Below are 20,876 nucleotides of genomic sequence, written 5' to 3' on the forward strand. Positions count from 1 at the left end.
CTCGCGCGCTCGCTCGCTCGCTCGCTCTCTCTCGCTCGCTCGCTCGCTCGCTCGCTCGCTCGCTCGCTCGCTCGCTCGCTCGCTCGCTCGCTCGCTCGCTCGCTCGCTCGCTCGCTCGCTCGCTCGCTCGCTCGCTCGCTCGCTCGCTCGCTCGCTCGCTCGGTCCCCCCCCGTCTCCCTGCTTCTGCCCCCCCCCTTCCCGTCCTTTCCTCTTTCTCCGCCCCTTTTCTCCTCGCTTTCCTCCTTTTTTTCTGCGCTTTATAAATTATTAATTTTTATTTAACATCTTGAACTAACAAACTACAATTAATTTCTAATACATTGTTGACATATTAAGCGTATAATAAATTTGCACAAAAGTGAAACGGAAATGAAAGAAAAAAAAAGAAAAATTAAAAACTTCGTCTAAGAGAAAAATAATAACAATGAAATTGATATGGGTATAGATGAAGTATACTAAAAATAACTATCTATGGAAATGATGGCAAAACTTTGTGTTAAATTAAGGGTGAACCGTAAGTTATAAATTTTCATTATTAAACTAAAAGACAAAAAAATACATAGAAACTATTATGGAATTTAAGTATTGAGTTTTTTCTAACACAAAAAATCGAAATACTTATGGAATATATGGGACACCCTAAATAAAAATAATCATTTCTATTTTAATATTTTTGAAAATTTATACTCATTTAAGGAAAGTAAAACACTTACTTCCGGTTCACTCTAATATAATTTAATACAACTTTATATGTTCATCTAACAATGTTGCATGCAACACGTGATTGTGCTAAATCACTGTACAAAGAATAAATATATTGTATTTTTCTCTTACTTTTCCTTCCTTTTCAATGTTCTTTATAATCAAAGAGTTGAATTTTACCACAACAAAAAAACAAAAATATTATGTTAATAATAATGAAGATTATGATGATGACATTGTTGTTGTCACAAGTTGCAAGAAAATCTCTTTTAGAAAAAATATAAATTGTAAATTATTATTTTAGTATTTTGACATTTTAACTAGATTTTTTGTAGCAGCTTAACTCTCAAGTCTTGTTCTACAATTTCGTTTTGGTCGTTTGTAGAGAAGACAAAATAAATTTATTTTGTGTAAAATTATATTTCATTTTCATTGTTTCCGAGTCGCATGAAGAAAAGCGTTGTTGACAGTAAGGGATTTAGTATATAGAATGTTTTTTTTTTTTTGTATATAGGAAAAGAGCCAACCAGCAGCAACAGTATCCAGCTGATGTTCTTTCTTAAAATAATACGAATGATGATGATTTGAATTGATGTACTGAATATAAAAAAAAGTTAAAAATTGCATACTTGGGGCAGTGTTGCACTGTTAGTAAGAGTGATAAAAGTACGAGAACTTAGGTTAGTTAATAAATATATATTTTTTTAACAACAAATAAAACATTTAATAATTTAATGTCTTCTATTGGTTCAAATATTGTTCATTTTAAAAATTATACCAAAAAGAGAAAAAAAATGTCTGTGTATTCGAACAGGTTACCTAGCACACAACTAAGCAATTAAAAAACTTTCCTTTAATAAACAAAAAAATATAAGGCAAAAAATTGGTATGTGTGTGTGTATCTATGCAAAATTCACTTATAATTGTTTTCTTTTTTCAAATGGCGAGGGTTTAGAGCAGTATTTCTCCTGTAAATTTTAGGCTTAAAAAGTTTGTTTTTTAGTTGTTAGTATTTTTTTTCAAAAACTTCAGAAACTAACAAAATTTATTGCTGCATGTGGCAGTGTTGCATTGAAAAACTTTTAGTTCGTTATATTTTAAAGAATTTTTTTCTAAATAAACACATTTATGAATTTAGAATACTAAAATAATTAGAAAAACTGCTGGCAAAAGAACTTAAACTAAATATGTTAATTTAATTATTTTTCTAGAAAAGACACGTTTTCAAAGAAAAACTGGCTTTTAGAAAAAAAAAATTCAATTGTCAAGAAAATCTGTCTTTAGAAGAACTTTTTTAACAGAAAAAGTTTTCAGAGATAAATTCCAAAACAAAACTGTCTTCTAGGAATAATTTTCTAAAAAAAGCAACATAAATAGACAATTTTCGGAAAACTGTCTTGAAAAGTCACTTCCCTGAAAAACCTGTCTTCAAAATACACCTTAATAAAGAAGACTTTCTTCAAGAGATACTTTTCTTAAGAACACTATATTAAAAAGACACTTCTCTAAAGAAAACTGTCTTCAAAAGACAGTTCTCTAAAACGATTTTCTTTAGAAAATAGTTTTAAAAGGGAAAATTATTTCAATAGAAACTTCTCTGAAAAATTTTTCTTCAGAAAACATTTTCAAAAAGGAAACTGCCTTCAAAAGACATCATACTAAAGGATACTGCTTCAAAAGGGGTTAAAAAGACACTTTACTAAAGAAAACTGCTTTACAAGAGACTTCTCTAAAACATTTTCTTCACAAAACATTTTCTAAAGAAAACTGTCTTCAAAAGAAAACCTTCTACAGAAAATTTTCTTCAAATGACATTTTTCTAAAGAAAATTCATTAAGAAAATTCTAATGAAAACAATCATCTTCTTTAAAGAAAACTGTCTTCAAATACACTCCTCTAAAGAAAAGTGTACACTTCTCCTAAAAGGTTTTCTTCAGAAAACATTTACAAAAAGGAAACAGCTTCAAAAGGGGTTTCGAAGACACTTTACTAAAGAAAACTGCTTTACTAAAGATTTCTCTAAATCCGTATCATCTGAAAACAATTTTCTAAAGAAAACTGTCTTCAAAAAAAGCCTTCTGCAGAAAATTTACTACAGATTTCTCTAAATCAGTATCATCTGAAAACAATTTTCTAAAGAAAACTGTCTTCCAAAAAGAAAAGTCATAAAGAAAAGTTACTTTTCTAAAGAAAACAAGATACTTTTCTAAAGAAGACAGTTCTTTAAAGAAAACTGTCTTCAGAAGACAATTTTCTAAAGAAAACTGTCTTCAGAAGACACTTCTCTAAAGAAAACTCTCTTTAGGTGACATTGTTCTAAACAGATTTTCCTCAGAAAACATTTTCAAAAAGAAAACTGTCTTCAAAAGGCAAACTACTAAAGAAAACTGTTGGAAAAGGCTATACAAAGACAGTTTTCTTTAGAGGAGCAGTTTTCTTAGAAAACTGTCTTTATATCACCTTTTGCAGCAGTTTTCAAAATAAACCTTTCTAAAGAAAAACATCTTTCAATAAACTTTTCCAAAAAAGAAACTGCAGGCGTATACGTATTATATACTCAACATAAAGGAAATAAATATTACGTATACGTCAGCATGGTTGATATTAATCTATTATATTGTCTAACTGGCAAAAATTGCCTTTAATTTCAATTAAATGTTTTTTTCATTTAAATATGTTTATATATTTTTAAATTTTATTTACTTAATTGAATTACTAATGTGTTTCCCATTACAAGACGAAAACACAAAAGCAATTGAAAGGAAAACATAACTTTTTCTCTACAAAATAACCATAAATCATTATTTTGTTAAGCTGTTTTATTTGCTTTGACATTTTTCAATAAATTTTATTTTCATTTGCTTTAGAAAAAAAGACACATTTCTTTCCTTCTCTACTGTAGATTCAGTAGACTAGTAATAATATTAAGAACATGTTGACATAGTTTGAAGTTGATGTTTTTTTTTAAACCATGACAGAAATATAAAAATAAATCATATTTAAAAGCTGCAAAAAAAATATTGAAATATAAATTAGTGTGTTTGGCTTATTAAATGGTTGGGAAAACAGTGACAGTGGGAAAGAAATTGTTAAATTTTTTTCTTTCAAAATATGTATCTATAATAAGTAGATTATTTATTAGAAAGTCAAGTAGTAATGGTTTATTTGAAAGCGAAATCAAGTTTTCTAGGCAAAAAGAGATTTAGTCGTTTAAAAGTTTTTACAATTGTGGTAAAACAATGATAATAAAAAAAGTTAGCGAATTATAAACAAAATTAAATTTAATATTTAAAATCGTTTATATAAAATAAACTACTTATAAGAGCTTGAAGGTGAATAAGTGTTTCTTATATAACAAGAATTTCAATATACCTTTAACTTGTCTGTAGCTCCTTTTGCATTTTTCCATTTTCCTTGTTGCAAGAAAAACTTTTCTAACATTTGTGAAAAAAAAATATCATGATAACGAATGTGCATGGTAGCAAAATCCAAGTAACAAAAACAAACTTCCATTTAATTGTTTAATTAAGGAATAATAAAAAAAGTTTTTAATTTTTATTAAAAAGTTCAAAAAATTTAAAAAATAATATGCGGTGTAGGAAAAAAAATATTGTTGCAAAATAGTGATAAAATACCCGCACCAAATATGGTTTTAATATGAATTTATACAAAATTTGCTTTACAGGAAGTCTTTTCAGTGAGCACTGTTCTAGGAAGATACTTTTCAATAAGAAAACTGTCTTATGAAGATACTTTCTATAAGAAAACTGTCTTATGAAGATGTCTTGACAAGACAGTTTTCTTATAGAAACTGTCTTAACAAGACACTTTTCTATACGAAAACTGTCTTAACAAGACACTTTTCTATACGAAAACTGTCTTAACAAGACACTTTTCTATACGAAAACTGTCTTAACAAAACACTTTTCTATACGAAAACTGTCTTAACAAGACACTTTTCTATAAGAGAACTTTCTTAACAAGACACTTTTCTATACGAAAACTGTCTTAACAAGACACTTTTTTATACGAAAACTGTCTTAACAAGACACTTTTCTATACGAAAACTGTCTTAACAAGACACTTTTCTATACGAAAACTGTCTTAACAAGACACTTTTCTATACGAAAACTGTCTTAACAAGACACTTTTCTATACGAAAACTGTCTTAACAAGACACTTTTCTATAAGAGAACTTTCTTAACAAGACACTTTTCTATACGAAAACTGTCTTAACAAGACACTATTCTATAAGAAAACTGCCTTAACAAGACACTTTTCTATACGAAAACTGTCTTAACAAGACACTTTTCTATACGAAAAATGTCTTAACAAGACACTTTTCTATACGAAAACTGTCTTAACAAGACACTTTTCTATACGAAAACTGTCTTAACAAGACACTTTTCTATACGAAAACTGTCTTAACAAGACACTTTTCTATACGAAAACTGTCTTAACAAGACACTTTTCTATACGAAAACTGTCTTAACAAGACACTTTTCTATACGAAAACTGTCTTAACAAGACACTTTTCTATACGAAAACTGTCTTAACAAGACACTTTTCTATACGAAAACTGTCTTAACAAGACACTTTTCTATACGAAAACTGTCTTAACAAGACACTTTTCTATACGAAAACTGTCTTAACAAGACACTTTTCTATACGAAAACTTTTCTATACGAAAACTGTCTTAACAAGATAGTTCTATACGAAAACTGTCTTAACAAGACACATTTCTATACGAAAACTGTCTTAACAAGACACTTTTCTATACGAAAACTGTCTTAAAAAGACACTTTTCTATACGAAAACTGTCATAACAAGACACTTTTCTATACGAAAACTGTCTTAATAAGACACTTTTCTATACGAAAACTGTCTTAACAAGACACTTTTCTATACGAAAACTGTCTTAAGAAGACACTTTTCTATAAGAAAACTGTCTTTACAAGACACTTTTCTATAAGAAAGCTGTCTTAACAAGACACTTTTCTATAAGAAAGCTGTCTTAACAAGACACTTTTCTATACGAAAACTGTCTTAACAAGACACTTTTCTATACGAAAACTGTCTTAACAAGACACTTTTCTATACGAAAACTGTCTTAACAAGACACTTTTCTATACGAAAACTGTCTTAACAAGACACTTTTCTATACGAAAACTGTCTTAACAAGACACTTTTCTATACGAAAACTGTCTTAACAAGACACTTTTCTATACGAAAACTGTCTTAACAAGACACTTTTCTATACGAAAACTGTCTTAACAAGACACTTTTCTATACGAAAACTGTCTTAACAAGACACTTTTCTATACGAAAACTGTCTTAACAAGACACTTTTCTATACGAAAACTGTCTTAACAAGACACTTTTCTATACGAAAACTGTCTTAACAAGACACTTTTCTATACGAAAACTGTCTTAACAAGACACTTTTCTATACGAAAACTGTCTTAACAAGACACTTTTCTATACGAAAACTGTCTTAACAAGACACTTTTCTATACGAAAACTGTCTTAACAAGACACTTTTCTATACGAAAACTGTCTTAACAAGACACTTTTCTATACGAAAACTGTCTTAACAAGACACTTTTCTATACGAAAACTGTCTTAACAAGACACTTTTCTATACGAAAACTGTCTTAACAAGACACTTTTCTATACGAAAACTGTCTTAACAAGACACTTTTCTATACGAAAACTGTCTTAACAAGACACTTTTCTATACGAAAACTGTCTTAACAAGACACTTTTCTATACGAAAACTGTCTTAACAAGACACTTTTCTATACGAAAACTGTCTTAACAAGACACTTTTCTATACGAAAACTGTCTTAACAAGACACTTTTCTATACGAAAACTGTCTTAACAAGACACTTTTCTATACGAAAACTTTTCTATACGAAAACTGTCTTAACAAGATAGTTCTATACGAAAACTGTCTTAACAAGACACATTTCTATACGAAAACTGTCTTAACAAGACACTTTTCTATACGAAAACTGTCTTAAAAAGACACTTTTCTATACGAAAACTGTCATAACAAGACACTTTTCTATACGAAAACTGTCTTAATAAGACACTTTTCTATACGAAAACTGTCTTAATAAGACACTTTTCTATACGAAAACTGTCTTAACAAGACACTTTTCTATACGAAAACTGTCTTAAGAAGACACTTTTCTATACGAAAACTGTCTTAACAAGACACTTTTCTATACGAAAACTGTCTTAAGAAGACACTTTTCTATAAGAAAACTGTCTTTACAAGACACTTTTCTATAAGAAAGCTGTCTTAACAAGACACTTTTCTATACGAAAACTGTCTTAACAAGACACTTTTCTATACGAAAACTGTCTTAACAAGACACTTTTCTATACGAAAACTGTCTTAACAAGACACTTTTCTATACGAAAATTGTCTTAACAAGACACTTTTCTATACGAAAACTGTCTTAACAAGACACTTTTCTATACGAAAACTGTCTTAACAAGACACTTTTCTATACGAAAACTGTCTTAACAAGACACTTTTCTATACGAAAACTGTCTTAACAAGACACTTTTCTATACGAAAACTGTCTTAACAAGACACTTTTCTATACGAAAACTGTCTTAACAAGACACTTTTCTATACGAAAACTGTCTTAACAAGACACTTTTCTATACGAAAACTGTCTTAACAAGACACTTTTCTATACGAAAACTGTCTTAACAAGACACTTTTCTATACGAAAACTGTCTTAACAAGACACTTTTCTATACGAAAACTGTCTTAACAAGACACTTTTCTATACGAAAACTGTCTTAACAAGACTCTTTTCTATACGAAAACTGTCTTAATAAGACACTTTTCTATACGAAAACTGTCTTAACAAGACACTTTTCTATACGAAAACTGTCTTAACAAGACACTTTTCTATACGAAAACTGTCTTAACAAGACACTTTTCTATACGAAAACTGTCTTAACAAGACACTTTTCTATACGAAAACTGTCTTAACAAGACACTTTTCTATACGAAAACTGTCTTAACAAGACACTTTTCTATACGAAAACTGTCTTAACAAGACACTTTTCTATACGAAAACTGTCTTAACAAGACACTTTTCTATACGAAGACTCTCTTAACAAGACACTTTTCTATAAGATAACAAGACACTTTTCTATACGAAAACTGTCTTAACAAGACACTTTTCTATACGAAAACTGTCTTAACAAGACACTTTTCTATACGAAAACTGTCTTAACAAGACACTTTTCTATACGAAAACTGTCTTAACAAGACACTTTTCTATACGAAAACTGTCTTAACAAGACACTTTTCTATACGAAAACTGTCTTAACAAGATACTTTTCTATACGAAAACTGTCTTAACAAGATACTTTTCTATACGAAAACTGTCTTAACAAGACACTTTTCTATACGAAAACTGTCTTAACAAGACACTTTTCTATACGAAAACTTTTCTATACGAAAACTGTCTTAACAAGATAGTTCTATACGAAAACTGTCTTAACAAGTCACTTTTCTATAAGAAAACTGTCTAACAAGACACTTTTCTATAAGAAAACTGCCTTAACAAGACACTTTTCTATTCGAAAACTGCCTTAACAAGACACTTTTCTATACGAAAACTGTCTTAACAAGACACTTTTCTATACGAAAACTGTCTGACAAGACACTTTTCTATACGAAAACTGTCTTAACAAGACACTTTTCTATACGAAAACTGTCTTAACAAGACACTTTTCTATACGAAAACTGTCTGACAAGACACTTTTCTATACGAAAACTGTCTTGACAAGACTCTTTTCTATAAGAAAACTCTCTTAACAAGACACTTTTCTATAAGAAAACTCTCTTAACAAAACACTTTTCTATAAGAAAACTGTCGTAGCAAGACACTTTAAAGATAATTTAATATTTAAAAAAAAAAATTACTGAATCCTTATAAAAAAAAATCTAACCAATTTTTATTATTTCCTTTACAAAAGTATTTTCTAAAATTCAAATGAATTTTATTGTTAGCACAATTTTTAATTCTTTTTAAGCTTCAATTGAGGTTTTTTTTTTTCTTGCAATGTTTTGATCTTTTCAAGTTATTTTTCTTTGAAATAACATTCTTGTTGTTGTATTACCAATAAAACAAACAAATAATGAAAACGTGAACGTACAAAAACAACAACAACAGAAAAAAACTTAAACAATAAATTTTTTTCTTAGTACGAAAAAAAGGAAAGAAATAAACTTGAACTGCTACTCAGCAAAATTAAACTAATACAAGCACCAGCAATCAAGTATGCTTGTGTGTGTTTTGCCCATTTTCATTTCCTCGTTTTTTTTTTTTTTTTGTTATTGTACTAGTTTTTGAAAGTTTTTGTTCCTGTTTTTTTTTTTTCTAGTATGGAGGGGGCTGGTGGTTTAACTTTTTTTTATTAGGAGGTTTGCTTGTTACGGTTTCAATATACTATGATGTCTATGTTTTATATGTATGTATATATTTTTTGCTTTTATGTTTTCTACATATTTTTTCAAGCTGTATTTGATTTATGCAAAAAATATGCGTTAAAACTACAGGAGGAATAATAAAAAAAAACAACAACTTTAGCAAACACCAACATGGATTTTGTTGGACTAGCAGAGAGAGAATCCATGTTGCATGTTTTGTTTGTTAATTTTGTGTAGAGAGCAATGTGTGCGTAAAAATATGTGTTAATTTTTTTTTTTTATATGTATGTGTGACTAAAAACCAGAAATACAACTAGCAACTACAACATCATGATGAAACATGTGCTGCTTTAGTTAATAACAACACACGCACATAAAAATGTACATACAAATACATATACATTATATATAAGTAGATCAGAGCAGCCCAAATTAAAGTACTTTCAAAGAAAACTTGTATTTCTTTTAATGTCAAATCTTTCAATTACTTCATACATTGTCTTCCGTCAATACAGTTTAATCATTTAATAGTTTAAATAACCGGTAAAATGTTGGCCCTTTCGGAATATAGTTTTTTTTTTGTAATAACATTTTGTTCACGACGTATGAATAATGTATTTGTTTATACTCATACGTCATGGTGGTTTTTTATAATTGGAATTCTTTGTCTATGGTTCACTGAATCTCTATTTCCATTTAATTTTATTTAAGGTCATTTGTCTTTTTATGTTGTGTATTTAAGAAAAACATATTTTAAATTAAAATGAATTACAAATCATTAGCAAATTTTATATTTACAGCAATTTTGTCTTACTTTTATTTAGAGATATTTGCTCTTTACAAAACTATCAGAGAACTGCCTTTACAAAACACTTATCTATCCAAGAACTGTCTTGACAGGAGACTTTTCTATCATAAACCGGTATTGACAAGGCATTTTTCTAACAGAAAACTGTATTGAAAAGATACTTTTCTCGCGAAAAACTCCCTTGACAAAACACTATTCTTACAGATATTGACAAGATTTTTTCTAGCAGAAATCACTATTTACACAATATTTTTCCGAGAACTGTCTTCACAGGACACCTTTCTATCAGAAAACTGACTCGACAAGACACTTTTCTATTATAAAACTGACATGACACTTTTTTATCGGAAAACCGACTTGACAATATAATTTTCTATCATTACAAGACATTTTCCCATCATAGAAATGTCTTGACAATAGACGTTTCTATCAGAAAAACTGGATTCTATACTGTCTTCAGAAGATTCTTTTTTATCTAAAAACTGTCTTGACAAGACACATTTCTGTTAGAAATCTCTTTTTACCTATTCTATCTAAAAACTAGCTTGACACTTTTCTGTCAGAAGACATTTTTCTATCAGAGAAAGCTCTAGATATGACACCATCCTATTAGAAAACTTTTCTATCAGAAAACAGTGTAGACATGACATTTTTCTATCTGAAAATTGTCTTGATAAGACACTTTTCTGTTAGAGATCTCTTTTTACCTTTTCTATCTGAAAACTATTTTGACACTTTTCTGGCAGAAATCTCTTTTTACAAGACATTTTTCTATCAGAAGAAGCTCTAGATATGACACTATCCTATCAGAAGAAGCTCTAGATATGACACTATCCTATGAGAAAACAGTGTAAAAATGACATTTTTCTATCTGAAAACTGTCTTGACAAGTTTCTGTCAGAAATCTCTTTTTACAAGAATTTTTCTATCGGAAAACGACTAGACATGACACTTTGCTGTCAAAAAACTGGATTCTAAACTTTCAGGACAAGATACCTTTTTATCTGATAAATGTCTTAACATGACACTTTTCTATCAGAAAACTTGATTCTAAACTGTCTAAACTGTTTTGACAAGACAATTTTCTGTCAGAAATCTTTATTTACAAGACATTTTGTTATCAGAAAAAGGTCTGGACATAACACTTCAGAAAACTGGATTCTAGACTGTCTTTGCAAGATATTTTTTTATCTGAATGTTGTGTCTCTCAGAAATGTCCTTTTACAAGATATTTTTCTATCAGAAAGCGTGTGGGAAACTGGATTCTAAACTGAATTCTTAACTGTCTTGACAAGATACTTTTTTGTCCGATAACTGTTTTGACAAGACACTTTTCTGTCAGAAATCTCTATTTACAAGACACTTTTCACTCAGAAATTTGTCTAGACATGACACTTTTCTATCACAAAAATTTAGCTTTTCTATCTGAAAACTGTCTTGTAAAGAAACTTTTCTGTCAGAAATCTCTGGACAGGCAAGACACTTTTCTTGAAAATTGTTCCTTAAATGTTCCATATTTCACATTTTAATATAATTTTCTGCTTTCTGTTATTTGCCATCAGAAATACAAATGCATTGCTGCTGACTCTCAATCGAATTTCACTACAGTTTTTTCACACATCCTCTGCTATTAAATTAAGCTTCCTTTTGGTTTCACCTGTTATACATCCGTTTCCTTTACTAACTCAAAAACTTTTTTTGTAATAAAATAAATATTACAATTAAATAAAATTCCTGCAGAAGAAAATATAACATTTTTTAAACAATTTAAGTTCATCCCTGATATTTAAAATTTTCCTATAACAATATCCTGACAAAGTGTCCTTGTAAGAACTCATGTGTTTGAGTGTTTATGTGTTTGTATTTTGTGTGTAATTTAATATGCATGTATTGTTTTGTGTACATAGTACTATTTTGTGTGTGTGTGTATGTGTGTATGTATGGGTATTCGCCTTGGGCAAATTTGATTATTTTTATGCGTACCATCATCGTTAACGCTTTAATATGTTTTTATTGCTGCTGTTTTTGTTGGGTCATTTTATTATGTTCGTTCTCCCGTTGGCTGACTAAATAGACTAAAAATAAAAAATGATGTAGTCATTATTCTTGCCTTCCTTATTTTCGATTTTCAACATTTTGGCCATTAATAATGTGGTGGATTTTCCTTTTAGCAAAAAAAGAAACGATAACTTTCTTTCTTACCTTGTTTAGAAGTTTTCTTGCTTTATTTGGTATTTTATTATTGAAAAAAAAACTTAACAAATTTTTGTTTGGCCCAATTATCTTATGCCGCACCCTCAAACAAAAGCTGCAACAACAATAACAACTACCACAACAAATAAACAAACATTTAAACAACATTTCTGTTAAACTTATTTGCAAAAACAACAGTTTTTTTTATCTTTTTTGCATTAATTAACCTTAAAGTAAAAAACATTTGCTAAAGAAAATTTATCATTATTTATAAGTTTTGTGTTTTCCCCCCTTTGTGTGTTTGTAAGTCTGTTATGGAAATATTTATTTTTATTTGCAACAGTTTTTTAACCTTGGCCATAAACACACAATGACATTTACATTTGTGTATTGTAGGGGGGGATATGAAAATTATTTTAGTCATTACAACCCATTCTAACCCCACTACCAGGGACAATGTCTCTGCATGAGTAGCTAAAACTTTGTTTTATATCTTTTGCCTTAAGTTGTTGCTGTTTTCGTTGTCTAACAATAGACTAGAGAGAAATATTGAAAATTCCAAAAATACATTTTCTGTAATTTTTTTTTTTTCTATTTATTTTATAAACTGAAATCTATTTTTAATTACACTGACATTTTATCCTTAGATATTTTGAACAAAGGCAGGAAATGTCGAGTATTTTTATATTTTTAAAGGTGTGAGAAGTGTTAAGGAAAAACTTTTTTAATATGTGTCACAGCTTCTTTGTTTCTGTAACACAATTAAGTTTCCGCAAAAGTTTTTTTTTGTTATTTGTATAAATTAAAGTAAAGTTTTCCTACAGTTTACAGTTTAAATATAATTAATTTGAGATCATTGCAGAATGTTGTTTGGAGTCATGTGAATGAACAGGCCGACAAGTTTTTAACCCAAAAATTCTCCATCATATCGTGTCAAATTTGATATATCTTCTTTCTTCTTCGAGATATATTCGCTAAAACTTAATACAACAATAAATTAACAAAACTTTTTCTACATTTCCAATTTTTTGGAAATTTTTCCTTTAAAAATACTTTTTGAATTGTTTAAGAACGGACGGACGGACAGACAGACATCGTTAAATTGAGTCAGAAAGTGATTTTAACTCGATTGGAACATTCTCAGATACGTGTGGATCCAATGTGTTTGTTAATAATAAATAATATTTCCAAAGTATAATCCCCATCGCACTAAGTAGTATAGACTTTTCAAGCTTCAGGTGAAGATATCTCGAAGAAGATGACAGATGTAAAGCCATTATTTTAAAATTGACAGAATGGACTTTCAGATAGCATACCACATTTTTATAACCAACATCAAAAAAGATGGGTAGTATATTGATTTTGTCAATCCGTTTGTAACACATCGAAATAATGATCATAGACCCATAAAAGTATATATTCTGGGACCTTGTTAAATTCTAAGGCGATCTGTCCGTCTGTATGTTGAAAGCACGACAGAGTCCAAACAGAAAGAGCTAGAGAGTTGAAATTTTCAACAAATATTTCTTATAGATAAGGTAGACCCACAAAAGTATATATATAGTCTGGGTCCTTATTAAATTCTAAGACTATATAGGCATGTCTGTCTGTCCGTCCGTCTGTCTGTTGAAAGCATGATAGAGTCCAAATGGAAAGAGCTAGAGTTGAAATTTCCAACAAATATTTCCTATAGGTAAGGTAGACCCACAAAAGTATATATATAGTCTGGGTCCTTATTAAATTCTAAGACGATATAGTCATGTCTGTCCGTCTATCTGTCTGTTGATAACACGATAGAGTCCAAACAGAAAGAGCTAGAGAGTTGAAATTTTCAACAAATATTTCTTATAGGTAAGGTAGACCCACATAAGTATATATATAGTATGGGTCCTTATTAAATTCTAAGACGATCTAGCCATGTCTGTCCGTCCGTCTGTCTGTTGAAAGCACGATAGAGTCCAAACGGAAAGAGCTAAAGAGTTGAAATTTACCACAACTCTTTCTTATAAGTTAGGTTTGTTTGGCATTGAAAATGGGCAATATCGGTCCACGTTTTCGCATAGCCCCCATACAAGTGTTCCCCAGTAAAACAGCTTTAACAGTCTTAACTGCGAGTATAACGATAAAATTCGACATAAATAAGTTTCATATGAAACTTATCCACCTTTTTTGAGGATCGATCACGTCAAAAAAAATACTTCAAAGCCCATTACTAGCTTAAAAATACGAGTCTAGCGCCGAAATTCGATATAAGTAAGTTTCTTACGAGCGAAAATCTAGCTAATGAATTTTATAAGGATCGGTGGTCCACAAGTGACTCTACTCCCCATATAAGGTCCCTCTCAAAAATTACTTTAACGTTCACTAATGGCTTGAAAATACGAGTCTCTGTGCTATTATATATACCACTTTTAGGGCTTTAACACCAAGCAATTGTCTAGATCATTCTCAGCTAAGAATCTCCATGGATGCTGGTTTATACCCAGTAAATACTTAGTAATGAATTGTATTTGCTCAAGAACTTACTTTTCAATGATTACTACATACCGTCGGCATTACTTAAAAGGAGTTTAGTAATGACTTACAAATAACTATATAAGTAAGAGCTTACTTTTCATTTGACATTTAGTAGACTAATTAACTTCTTATTAGCCAGAAAATGTAATAAGTACTTATCTAAGTACATACTTGTAAGCGAGCGCGGTAATTATTTGCCTCTAATGTCATCAACGTTTAAGTTTTTTTTTTGTTTTTTTCTTATATTTTTTTTTTTTTTTCTTAAAAAATTAAATTAATTTTTCCAAATCTTTAAAAGATTATTTGATTCAATTTCCCAAATTATATTCTTTCTGTTTATTTCTTGTTGTGTGTGTGTGTGTAAATAATTATAAATTTTCTATTCTTCTCTACTTTGGATTTACCAATGACACAAAATGTTGCAAATATCTTTTATATAAATTTGAACATTAAAATCAATAGTGTTGTAGTTAAGTAAAATGTAATTGCAACATAGTTTTGATACTTTGCCAAATCTACCAAAAAATGTTATATTAAAAAAAAGTAAAGAAATTCTACAAGACAGTCAAATAGAAACTAAAATATGGATTTATTCCTTGTGGGTTCTTAAGCTGTTTTAAATTTTAATTTAAGTTGAATTTTTTTTTTTTTTTTTTTTTTTTTTTTTAATTTTTCTTAAGAATTTTTACTAAATGCTGTACACTAGTGATTTATAAGATTTTTTCTCTCTCTATTTGTCTTCAAATAATTTATAAAGATTTCTTTCGTTTGAGTTAATCTTCACAATTTTTCCAGTCTATTATGTAGATTTTAAACATGAAGTTATTAAGCTAGATAAATTTTTGTGCAGATTTTTTCAAATTAGTCATTCTATCAAAATATAGCTTTCTATTGTTAGTTGTTTTTTTTCAAATATCTAGATAATTTTTTTTAAAGCTTTTTAGGGGTATGTAAGAATTTGAATGTTTGTTACCAAAATCCAAAATATAAGGCATTTATTTAGTATGACTCATCTGTTTGTTTGCCATTGTTTTTGTTTTTCTGTTTTCGTTGCCATTTGTTTCCTTTTATTTATTTTAACGATTTATTACCTTTTTTTCTGCTGATTTGTTTCAGTCTATTTTTGTTTGGGAAAAATTTATAAAAATAATTTTTTTCTCTTTTACATTAACTGTTTTATATGTTATCAGTTAGTATATTTGAGTATTTTAAGCTTTTAATATTGAGTCGTTTTTTTTCTAAACTGACATACTGATAAGGGTTTATCACTGCTACAGTTAGAAAAATCAAAGGGTTAAATTTTTTTTCAAAGAAAATGTTTGAGATTTTCTTTCTTTAGAAAATTTGTGGGAAATTTTCTTTTTATAAAAATTTTTTCAAATTTTCTTCTTATGGATTTTTTTTAAAGAAAATTTTAGCAAAATTTTCTTTTTATAGAAAATTTTTGAGAAATTTTCTTTTTATAGAAAATTTTTGGGAAATTTTCTTTTTATGGAAAATTTTTGAGAAATTTGTTTATAGAAAATTTTTGAAAAATTTGTTTATAGAAAATTTTTGGAAAATTTTCTTTTAATAGAAAAATTTCGGGAAATTTTCTTTTAATAGAAAAATTTCGGGAAATTTTCTTTTTATAGAAAATTTTTGGGAAATTTTCTTTTTATAGAAAATTTTTGGGAAATTTTCTTTTTATACATTTTTGGGAAATTTTTTTGTTATAGAAAATTTTTAGGAAATTTTCTTTTTATAGAAAATTTTGGGATATTTTTCTTTTTAAAGATCATTTTTTGGAAATTTTATTTGTAAGTGAAATTTTTAGGAGTTTTTCTTTTTAAAGAAAATTTTTGGGAATTTTCTAAATTTATTTAAAATAAATATAATTTTTTATTCTGTTAAATGTTTGAGAGAGTTTTAAAGAGAAAACTCTTTTTAAAAAATTTTGAAAACATTTTCTTTTTATTGATATTTTTGGGAAATTTTCTTTTTACAGAAAATTGTTGGGAAATTTTCTTTTTATAGAAAATTGTTGGGAAATTATATTTTTATACAAAATTTTTGGGAAATTTTATTTTTAAAGGAAATTTTTGGAAGTTTTTCTTTTTAAAGAAAATTTTTGGGAATTTTCTAAATTTATTTAAAATAAATATAATTTTTTGTTATGTTAAATGTTTGAGATTTTCTCTTTTTAAAAAATTTTGGGAAATTTTCTTTTTATAGAAAATTTTTGTGAAATTTTCTTTTTATAGAACATTTTTGGTAAATTTTCTTTTAATTGATATTTTTGGGAAATTTTCTTTTTATTGAAAATTTTTGGGAAATGTTCTTTTTATAGAAAATTGTTGGGAAATTATATTTTTATAGAAAATTGTTGGGAAGTTTTCCTTTTATAGAAAATTGTTAGGAAATTTTCTTTTTAAAGGAAATTTTTGGGAGTTTTTCTTTTTAAAGAAAGTTTTTGGGAATTTTCAAAATTTATTTAAAATAAATATAATTTTTTATTTTGTTATATGTTTGAGATTTTCTCTTTTTATAAAATTTTTGAGAAATTTTCTTTTTATAGAAAATTTTTGAGAAATTTTCTTTATATAGAAAATTTTTGGGGATTTTTAGAAAATTCTCTCTTTAATGAATTTTTTTGGAAAATTTTCTTTTTATAGAAAATTTTTTGGGATTTTTTTTTATAGAAAATTTTTGGAAAATTCTCTCTTTATAGAATTTTTTTAGAAAATTTTCTTTTTATATTTTCTCTTATACAAAATTTTTGAAAAAATTTTCTCCTATAGAAAAATTTTGCAAAATTTTGCTTATAGAAAGAACATTTTTGGAAAATTGTCTTAATATAAAATTTTACGAAATTTTCTCTTTATAGAAAATTTTCTCCTTTTTGGAAAATTTTTTCTTAATAGAAAATCTTAGGAAATTTTCTCTTAATAGAAAATTTTCTCTTTATAGAAAATTTAAGGAAATTTTCTCTTTATGGAAAATTTTTAGAAATTTTCTTTTTATAGGAAATTTTAAGAAATTTCCTTTTTATACGAAATCTTAAGAAATTTCCTCTTTATACGAAATTTTAAGAAATTTCCTCTTTATAGGAAATTTTAAGAAATTTCTTCTTTATAGAAAATTTTAAGAAATTTCCTCTTTATAGAAAATTTTTGAAAATACAAAATTTTTGGAAATATTCTTTTATAGAAATTTTAATTTTATAGAAAAAATTTGGGAATTGATATTTTCTCTTACAGACAATTTTTGGAAATTTTCTCCATGCCAGATATTTTTTCTATTTCGAGATATTTTTTCTCTTCGCAAAATTTTCTTCTTTTCTTAAAACGTTTTATTAAAAATTCTCTTCAAAAAAACTAGTATAGAACAATTTTCTTAATTTGTTTTCCCCAATTCAAATCTACTGCAACTTTAAAAAGACAAAATAGTTAAAGGCAAAATGAAATTAACAAATATTTTGTAGAATATGTTGTATTATTTGCGTGCCAGGAAGTAATTCCTTAACAGAAATCAACATGAATGGATTTCCGTTACTTATTTTTTCCCTCTCTCTAGCTCCTTATGTTATTTTTCCTCTACCCTCTCTTTCTTTTAACAAAAGGGGGAAAATCCCTACATTCACCGTGATTTGTTTGTTATATGCACAAAAAGCAAAGTGTTACAAAGTCATAAATATTTTATAAATCTTTCAATTCATATACATATAGAATATTTTTCTTTTATTGTTAACAACAATAAAATAAATGAAAAAAAAGAAAATTCGCCAGTAATATAACAAAAGCGAAAGAGAAAGAAAATCTAAAAGAACTGATTCCTGTGAGTTTCATGCAAGTTCAGGCGAAATTGGGTTAATGGACTTTTTATGTCCTTTTACGTTTAATATGGAAATATGTTTGTTTTTAAACTGACTGACTTTACTGAAGCGGAATTATTGTTTTTTTTTTATACAAATTTTACAATAAATTTTAACAATAAATTGCTACTATATGATTGTGAACATATTTTATTTATGAATTTACTTGCTAAATAAAACAATATATTTTTTGTATTTTTTTTTTTTTCAGTTTTTTATTTTAAAAACAATTTCAATTTAATTTGTCTACAGAAATGTTTTTCTTAAACATTTCCGTTACATATTTTATATAATTTAAAAGTTTTATAAACAATTCAAAAATAAATATTTAAGTAGTTTATATAAAACATTTTCCACAAATAAACCTATAAGTTATGGTATTTTTAAAAGAATTTAAAATAGCATATTAAATTTGTCATTAAAAGGTTTTTCTACTCTATATCCTGAATATTTATATATTTCGTAATAATTTTATATTTAAATACCTTAGGGTATCCAAAATAAACACAATTTTTTTTATATAACACATTTGTTTTTGTCTTTAAACTTCTGAATATCCTTAATCTACACTGTTATTACCAAACATGCAAATATTTGTTCAACTAACCATCAGCAAAAATATACATATACATACATACATATGTATATATTTATTTATTATTCATATATAAATATTTGCAGCATACTATGTATGTATGCAAATCTATATAATTCAGTTTTATTCATGTACATAGTTTTTCATTTTTGAAACATCATTATAATCATTATTATTATTAACATCATTATCTTTTATGAATGAGAATAAACTGACTGAATGGGCTCTGTGACTGTTGCAAGTCAAACAATCAGACCATATTAAAAATCAAATAAAAAAACCAAACCTCACCATCCTACTCATTTGCTCCTAGATACACCCAGCAGTTCGATGGGACAGTCCCGAACTACATATTTAACATAACACTTAGGGTTACCCCTAGCCTTAACGAGGTAGTCAATCGTCACCCTATAGATTACGAAGAGACAGACATAAGGCCTAAAGCCTTTGTTTTTTTCAGTGTCCTCTCTCTAGCTAAAGAGACGTTTATCCTCACGTTTACAAAGAGTATATCCGTGACGAAAGACGAATTAGAGCCAACCGGTTGGTTAGAAGTAAGTGGATATTACTGTACTTTTCGGATGCATTGACTCTTTGTTGAATTGCAGGGCATATATCTAGTTGGTAACAATTAGTAAGCAACCCTTCAAACATTGGAAAGACAATTGTTATAAAAACGTCTGGAAGATAAACAATTCTAAGCTTCCAGATTTATACTTTTACTAGCATACCCTGGGTGCTTCGCTACCCTAACCAAAATTAAATACATACAAAATTTTGTTTACTTTTATAGAAAATTAAAATTGATTTAAAAATTTTTTTAATGTTTCAGTTTTTTACGTTCAATATCACATGAAAAAATTCGCATTCAGGAAGAAGCTTGTATTTTTAGTTTCATCCACATTATAGAAAATTTCGAAATTACTATTTGAAAAAAAGTACTATAAAATACCTCTTATTTAATCAAAAATTTTATGTTTCTGTGTTCAATATTATAGACAATTCAAAAAATATAATTTGATGAATGAAAAAGTACCAAAAGTCCCTTTCAGTAGATTCTCATTCACTAAGGTCCCCATATTTTAAATTTTATATTTCTATGTTAAATATCGTAAAAATATCAAAAAGTACTATCGGAAAAACGAAAAAGTACAAAAGTCCCTCTCAATAAATTCTCATTTAATAAGGATGTGTTCCGTTTAACCATTATAGAGAAATCAAAAGGTACCATTTGAAGAATGGAAAAGTACCAAAGAGTACCCACTTACAGAATATTATTCAGTCAAGACCATGTATGTTAAAATTTATGTTCCCGGTTGAATATTTTAGAAAATTCAAAAAGTACCATTTATGAGATAAAAAGTACTAAAAAGTTCTCTCTTAAAGAATCTTATGAGTACACGGTCCTCATTTAATAATCATGTGTTTTTAATTCATATTATAAAACATACAGAGTATCATTTAAGGAAAGAAAAAGTACGAAAATTGGTATAAATTCTATATATATACAATTTTTCCCCTTTTCACTTAGAAATATACTTTTTTGAGGATTAAATTTACAAAATGTTCAATATTTAAATCTATATGTCACAGATAAAACTCAATCGATTCAAATATACATTCTTTTGTTCTAGAAAAATTGTGCTTTCACAATTTACTCGAATTTGGTCCTATATAGGCCTTAGTATGAATTCGAATTCCAAAATAATATACCAATAGCTTGTTTTATGTGAATAAATAAA

The sequence above is a fragment of the Lucilia sericata genome, unplaced genomic scaffold, assembly GCF_015586225.1.
Source record: "Lucilia sericata isolate MDLA Ls3-8-SP2 unplaced genomic scaffold, ASM1558622v1 Contig001084F_arrow, whole genome shotgun sequence".
Taxonomy (NCBI): Eukaryota; Metazoa; Arthropoda; class Insecta; order Diptera; family Calliphoridae; genus Lucilia; species Lucilia sericata.